Raw genomic sequence first — 7,611 nt, 5'->3', positions numbered from 1 at the left:
GTGTAGTGGCACAATCTCGGCTCACTGTAGCCTTGATCTCCCAAGTTCAGGTGATCCCCTGCCTCGGCCTGCCCCCTAGTAGCTGGGACTATAGGTGTGAGCCACCATACCCGGTTAATTTTTTCTTTCTTTCTTTTTTTTTTTTTTTTGAGACAGAGTCTTGCTTTGTTACCTAGGCTGGAGTGCAATGGCACGATCTCAGCTCACTGCAACCTCTGTCCCCCAGGTTCAAGGGATGCTCATGCCTCAGCCTCCCGAGTAGCTGGGACTATAGTCATGTGCCACCACACCCAGCTAATTTTTGTATTTTTAGTAGAGATGGGGTTTTGTCATGTTGGCCAGGCTGGTCTCGAACTTCTGGCCTCAAGTGATCTGCCCGTCTTGGCCTCCCAAAGTGCTGGGATTACCCTATCGGCCAAATTTTTGTACTTTTTGTAGAGATGAGATTTCACTATGTTCCCCAGGCTGGTCTTGAACTCTGGAGTTCAAGCATCCTAAAGTGCTCGGGTTATAGGTGTGAATCACTGAGGCTGGCCTGAGGACATTTTTTATTGAACGAGTGGCCACTTATATAATATTTTTGCCAAAAATATTTACCTTTAATTATAAAGAAATAATCAGATCATTTTGTAGTTCATAAGCATGATGATTGGGTATTCCCATGGATGTGTGAAATGTGCCATCCACAAACATTGTTATGATGTTAGCACATTACCCGTCTGACATGAAAAAAAGAAAAAAGGGCCAGGCACAGTGGCTCATGCCTCCTAGCACTTTGGGAGGCTGAGGCGGATGGATCACGAGGTCAGGAGTTCGAAACCAGCCTGGCCAACATGGTAAAACCCTGTCTCTACTAAAAATACAAAAATTAGCCAGGCGTGGTGGTGGGTGCCTGTAATCCCAGCTACTTGGGTGGTTGAGGCAGGAGAATTGCTTGAACCTGGGAGGCGGAGGTTGCAGTGAGCCGAGATCACACCACTGCACTCCAGCCTGGGCGACACAGTGAGACTCCGTCTCAAAATAAATAAATAAAAAATAAATAAAAGAAAAGAAAAAGAAAAAAAAGATAATCAGATTAATCCAAATTAAGACCTTACCTCTCCAAAAGTGGCAATGTCATGAAAAACAAAAAAGGTGGGGTGAATTGTTCAAGAATAAAGGAAACAAGAGACCTGAGGAGTAAATGCAATACTGAATTTTTTTTAAACTACAGAGTCAAGTTTGAGGACAATTGGGAACATCTGAATATGGATTATATAGTAGATAATAAAATTGTATCTGCATTAAATTTATTAAGGATGACAATCATAGTTATGTAGGTGTACTCAACTGAATGGTGCCTGCCCTCAAAAGATATGCCAATGTTCTAATCCCCAGAACATATGAATGCTATTTAGAAAATGGATCTCCAGGCCGGGCGCGGTGGCTCAAGCCTGTAATCCTAGCACTTTGGGAGGCCGAGACGGGCGGATCACGAGGTCAGGAGATCGAGACCATCCTGGCTAACACGGTGAAACCCCGTCTCTACTAAAAAATACAAAAAAATAGCCGGGCGAGGTGGCTGGCGCCTGTAGTCCCAGCTACTCGGGAGGCTGAGGCAGGAGAATAGCGTAAACCTGGGAGGCGGAGCTTGCAGTGAGCTGAGATCCGGCCACTGCACTCCAGTCTGGGCGACAGAGCGAGACTCCGTCTCAAAAAAAAAAAAAAAAAAAAAAAAGAAAATGGATCTTCATATGTATAATTAAGGATCTTGAGATGAGATCATCCTGGATTATCTGGGTGGTCTCTAATTCCAATGACAAGTACCCTTATAAGAGACACAGAACGGCCGGGCGCGGTGGCTCAAGCCTGTAATCCCAGCACTTTGGGAGGCCGAGGCGGGTGGATCACGAGGTCAGGAGATCGAGACTATCCTGGCTAACATGGTGAAACCCCGTCTCTACTAAAAATACAAAAAAAACAGCAGGCGTGGTGAGGGTGAGGCGCCTGTAGTCTCAACTGGGAGGCTGAAGCGGAGAATAGTGATGAACCCGGGAAGTGAGGCTGCAGTGAGCAAGATCACGCCACTGCCTCAACCTCTGGGAGCACAGCTGAGACTCGTCTCAAAAAAAAAAAAAAAAAAAAAAAGAGACACAGAAAAGAGAGAAGAGGAAGGGGCAATGTGACCACGGAGGCAGAAACTGGAGTGACATGCCCACAAGTCAAGGGATACTGATGGTCACCAAACCTGGAAGAGTCAAAGAACAGATTGTCCCTTAGAGTCTTCAGGGGAGCGCAACCCTGCTGATACCTTGCTTTTGGACTTCTGGCCTCCAGAACTGTGAGAGAACACATTTCTGTTGTTTTAAGTCACCAAGTTTGTGGTAAGTTGATATGGCAGCTGTAGGAAGCTAATTCAGTAGGAGAATATATTTTCTTTTAAGCAATACATGCTAAAATATTTAGCATATTAAGGAAAGTGTCATGATTTCTATAACTTGCAACTTACTTTTGAAAGGCTCATTAAATAATTTGAAAAGCTATATATGTATGTGTGTGGTTTTTGTTGTTGTTGTTATTGTTGTTTTTTGAGACAGACTCTCGCTCTGTCGCCCTGGAGTGCAATGGTGCGATCTCGGCTCACTCCAACCTCCGCCTCCTGGGTTAAGCGATTCTCCGGCCTCAGCCTCCCGAGTAGCTGAGATTACAGGCACCTGCCACCACACCTGGCTAATTTTTTGTATTTTTAGTAGAGACGGGGTTATACCATGTTGGCCAGACTGGTCTCGAACTTCTGACCTCAGGCAATCCACCTGCCTCGGCCTCCCAAAGTACTGGGATTACAGGCTTGGGCCACTGAGCCACCATGCCCGGCCGGTATGTGTGTGTTTTAAATATACACATATTTTACCCTATTTGCTATATATGTACACACACATTGTTAACATTAATATTTTACTTAGGTAAGTGTTAACAATTGCTAAATTTAGGTAAAGCATATATGGCATGGTCATACTATTCTTTCCATTTTTATATAGAATTGAGATTGGTAAAATAAATACAAACATAAATAAAAAGTTTGAAAAAGGATGAAAGAGGAGACCAGACATGGTGACTCATGTCTGTAATCCCAGCACTTTGGAAGGCAGAAGCAGGAGGATCACTTGAGTCCAGGAGTTCGAGATGAGTCTGGGCAACATGGCGAAACCCTGATGCCACAAAAACACAAAAAATTAGCCGAGCGTAATGGCACATGCCTGTAGTCCCGGCTACTTGTGGGACTGAGGCAGGAGGATCACTTGAGCCCTGGAGTTCGAGGCTTCAGTGAGCTGAGATCACACCACTGCACTCCAGTCTGGGTGACAGAGAAAGACCTTGTATCAAAAAAAAAAAAAAAAAGGGGGGGGGGAATTTTCTAGCTTAAAAATCATACATGGGCCAGGCGCAGTGGCTCATGCCTATAAATCCCAGCACTTCGGGAGACCAAGGCGGGTGGATCACGAGGTCAGGAGTACAAGAGCAGCCTGGCCAAGATGGTGAAACCCCATCTCTACTAAAAATACAAAAAAATCAGCCGGGCGTGGTGGCAGTTGCCTGTAATCCCAGCTACTTGGGAGGCTGAGGCAGGGAATTGCTTGAACCTGGGAGATAGAGGTTGCAGTGAGCCGAGACTGCGCCACTGCACTCCAGCCTGGGCGACAGAGCGAGACTCTGCCTCAAAAAAAAAAGAAAAAAAAAGAAAAAGAAAAGAAAAGTAAAAGAAAAAGCATATATGACTGGCCATACTAGGGCTGTCAGCTCTTAAAGGCAGCATCCGTGTTATTTCATAGAGGGACAGTTATTTCACAAAGCTTCCTGAAAATCTCAAGAACAAGACAAAACCAGCGGGATCTGCAGCCTTAATCCATCCCTGACCCAACCCACAAGATGGAAAGGGTATGAAAAGTATCTCCTAGAAATAGTAAGTGATGAAAAAAATAAGTATCAATGCTTCTGAATGGTAGAACTAAACAGGGTACTTACAAACTGGGGTACTTACAAACTGGGGTAGCAAGGAGAAGGAAGAGTGGCAAGTTTAAATAAAGCCAGAAAGAACACAGAAGATAAATTTATTTCTGGTCTTCCCTTTCTTCAGATTCATGATTATTTATATCACCAATAATTCCACCTGCACATATAGGTTCCTCTACATCTTGCCTTCATGGAGCTAAATACAAAGACCATTAACTTCAATGATGCTAATATGATTAAAATCTTCTGGGCAGCCAAACAGTGTGGTGGGACTTACCATCCCAGCTACTCCAGGAGGCTGAGACTGGAGGATCCCTTGAGCCCAGGAGTTCAAGATCAGCTTGGGCAACATAGCTATGAAACCCCCATCTCAAAAAAGAAAAAACAAAACAACAACAACAAAAAAAACCCAAGCTGAAATTCTCTGGGGAGGAAACACAAATTCAATGTAATAGTTGTTTTTAAGGACCAGATGTGGGGGCTCATACCTATAATCTCAGCACTTTGGGAGGCCACGGCAAGAGGATTGCTTGAGGCCAGGAGTTTGAGATTGGCCTGGGCAACATAGTGAGACCCTGTCCCTAACAGGAAACAAAAAAACAAAGTAAGTCCAGGCGCAGTGGCTCATGCCTGTAATCCCAGCACTTTGGGAGGCCAAAGCAGGCAGATCACAAGGTCAGGAGTTCGAGACCAGCCTGGCCAACATGATGAAATCCTGTCTCCACTAAAAATACAAAAATTAGCCAGACATGGTGGCAGGTGCCTGTAATCCCAGCTACTTGGGAGGCTGAGGCAGGAGAATCGCTTGAACCCCGGAGGCGGAGGTTGCAGTGAGCTCAGCCAGTGCCATTGTACTCCAGCCTGGGAAACAGAGTGAGACTCTGTCTCAAAAAAAACAAAAACAAAAAACAAAGTAATAGTGTTTTTAAAATAATTTAAATATAATAAGCAGTAATCAGACAAAACTAATTCAAAGCCATAGTTGAACTCTTTGCTTTCAAAGTTGAAAATGAAGTGAAAGCAATTTTTTGCAAGTAAATAGGTAAAATAAATACTGTGGAAATGAGGAAAACATGGACTAATCAGTTCAATTCTGTAATGATATGTGACCACATGGCATCCGTGCAAGTGGCAAATCACAAAATAAACCAACTAAAAAACAATCTTCAAACATATTTTTGGTTTTTAGCTGCAGAGATGCTGGTCTGCATTCATGTGCATTGCTAATTTAAGAAAGAGGGCCTAGACCGGGCACGGTGGCTCATACCTGCAATCCCAGCGCTTTGGGAGGCCGAGGCTGGCAGATCACCTGAGGTCAGGAGTTCGAGACCAGCCTGACCAACATGCAGAAACCCTGTCTCTACTAAAAACACACAAAAAAATTAGACAGGCATGGTGGCACATGCCTGTAATCCCAGCTGCTCGGGAGGCTAAGGCAGAAGAATTGCTTGAACCTGGGAGACGGAGATTGTGGTGAGCCGAGATTGTGCCATTGCACCCCAGCATGGGCAACAAGAGCAAAACTCCGTCTCAAAAAAAAAAAAAAAAAAAGAAGTCCACGAGCGGTGGCTCACACCTGTAATCTCACCACTTTGGGAGGTTGAGGCAGGCAGATAACTTGAGGCCACAAGTTTGAGACCAGCTTGGCCAACGTGGTAAAATCCTGTCTCTACTAAAAATGCAAAAATTAGCCGGGCGTGGTGGCACATGCCTGTAATCCCAAATACTTGGGAGGCTGAGGCATGAGAATCACTTGAACCCAGGAGGCAAAGGTTGCAGTGAGCCAATATCATGCCACTGTACTCCAGCCTGGGCAACTCACTGGGACTCTGCCTCAAAAATAAATAAAAATTAAAGTGTACAATCCAGTGGTTTTGAGTATATTCACACCACTATCTAATTCCAGAACATTCTTTCACCCCCAAAGGAAACCCTCTACTCATTAGCAGTCATGCCCTAAACCCTATTCCTTTAGCCTCTGGTGATCACTAATCTACTTTGTGCATATTTTATATAAAATAAATCACGCATTTGTGGCCTGTTGTGACTGGGTTCTTTCACTTAGCATAATGTTTTCAGTTCTATGTATGTTATAGCAGGTATCAGTATTTCACTCCTTTTTATTGCTGAATAATATTCCATTTTGTGGCTATGTCACATTTTGTTTATCCTTCAGTTGATGGACACTAGAATTGTTTCCACTTTTTGGCTATTATGAATTCGATGCTACGGAGAACTGAGCGACCAAGGCTGAGAGCGAGATGTCAGTGGTTGCGGGTCCCTAGGGACAGTCCCAGTCAGGCTGCTTTAACTGCAAGGAGATGGGCTTTGATAATGGGTTGCACAGTGGCCATGGTGGCCAGGGTGCTCCTCAGCACCTTTTGTCTCAGGATTGGGATGCAGGATCAGGACATGATAGGTGGCATTGAGAAAACCATGATGCAGAGTAGAGGCACCTTTGATATATTCATGACAATGGGGATGGGCTAATGATGCTAACCATGGTTGCCCATGATGTCTACATCTTCCCATCAATCCCAGTCTATGTACTGTAATAAAACAAAGTCTTTGAGTTAAAAAATGGACACGCAAAAAATATTGATGCCATGAACATTCATGTACAAGTTTTTGTGTGAACGTTAATTTATACAGAAATTTTCATTAGTGTACTAATCAAGGCATTAATACAGAAGTAGTTGAATGTGGTCAGCATCATGTAGTGGATTTTTGTTGGTTTCGACCGCCCAGCAGTCTTTCTCTTTCCTCCGATTAACAGGATCCATATTCTCTTATGTGTAACCATATAAGGAAGCTGACTCCACTCCTACATCCAGGGATAACGTGGCTTAAGCCCAGTACATGGTTATCCCCATAGACATTGACTAGATCAGTGATGAACAGGTGACCTTAATTCAGGTCAATGAGATATAAAAAGACCTTTGCTGGAGCTTCTGGAAAGGATACTTTCTTGTTATTCTGAAGGAGTTTCCTTGAGAGATATTATCATCCTATTAGAGGTGAAGAAAACACAGATAGCCCTCCTAGAAGCTGCTGTAACCATCCTGACATAACAAAAGAACAAATTTAGGCACCGGACTCACTCCTGTAATCCCAGCACTTTGGGCGGCCAAGGCAGGTGGAGCACCTGAGGTCAAGAGTTCGAGACCAGTCTGGCCAACATGGTGAAACCTTGTCTCTACTAAAAATACAAAAATTATCTGGGTGCGGTGGTGGGCGCCTGTAATCCCAGCTACTCAGGAGGCTGAGGCAGGAGAATTGCTTGAGCGCTGAAGGCGGAGATTGCACAGAGCTGAGATTACGCCATTGCACTCCAGCCTTAGTGACAGAGCGAGACTCTGTCTACACACACACACACACACACACACACACACACACACTTAGGGATATCAAATATTTCAGAAGGAGAAATGGAAAGAAACTAGGTCTTTGGTAGCATCATTGAACCTTAACACTGAGGACAAAGCTTTGCCTGAATTTTCAGCTGATGACTAAATTAATTGTTTTTTGTTTTGTTTTTGTTTTTTGAGACAGAGTCTCACTCTGTCGCCCAGGCTGGAGTGCAGTGGTGCGATCTTAGCTCACTGCAAGCTCCGCCTCCCA

General features: G+C 44.2%; 1 non-coding gene across 1 annotated transcript; it reads left to right on the top strand.

Moving 5' to 3' along the window:
• Positions 1–621: 621 nt before the first annotated feature.
• Positions 622–725, top strand: LOC116272455. Its single transcript, XR_004181132.1, has one exon. It is a non-coding gene; the product is annotated as a small nucleolar RNA U13 (small nucleolar RNA).
• The last annotated feature ends 6,886 nt before the right edge of the window (positions 726–7,611 follow it).

Source organism: Papio anubis, chromosome 1 (assembly GCF_008728515.1).
Source record: "Papio anubis isolate 15944 chromosome 1, Panubis1.0, whole genome shotgun sequence".
NCBI classification, from domain to species: domain Eukaryota; kingdom Metazoa; phylum Chordata; class Mammalia; order Primates; family Cercopithecidae; genus Papio; species Papio anubis.
Note: the sequence above shows the minus strand (reverse complement) of the source record. Positions and strands in the feature narration are given on the sequence as shown.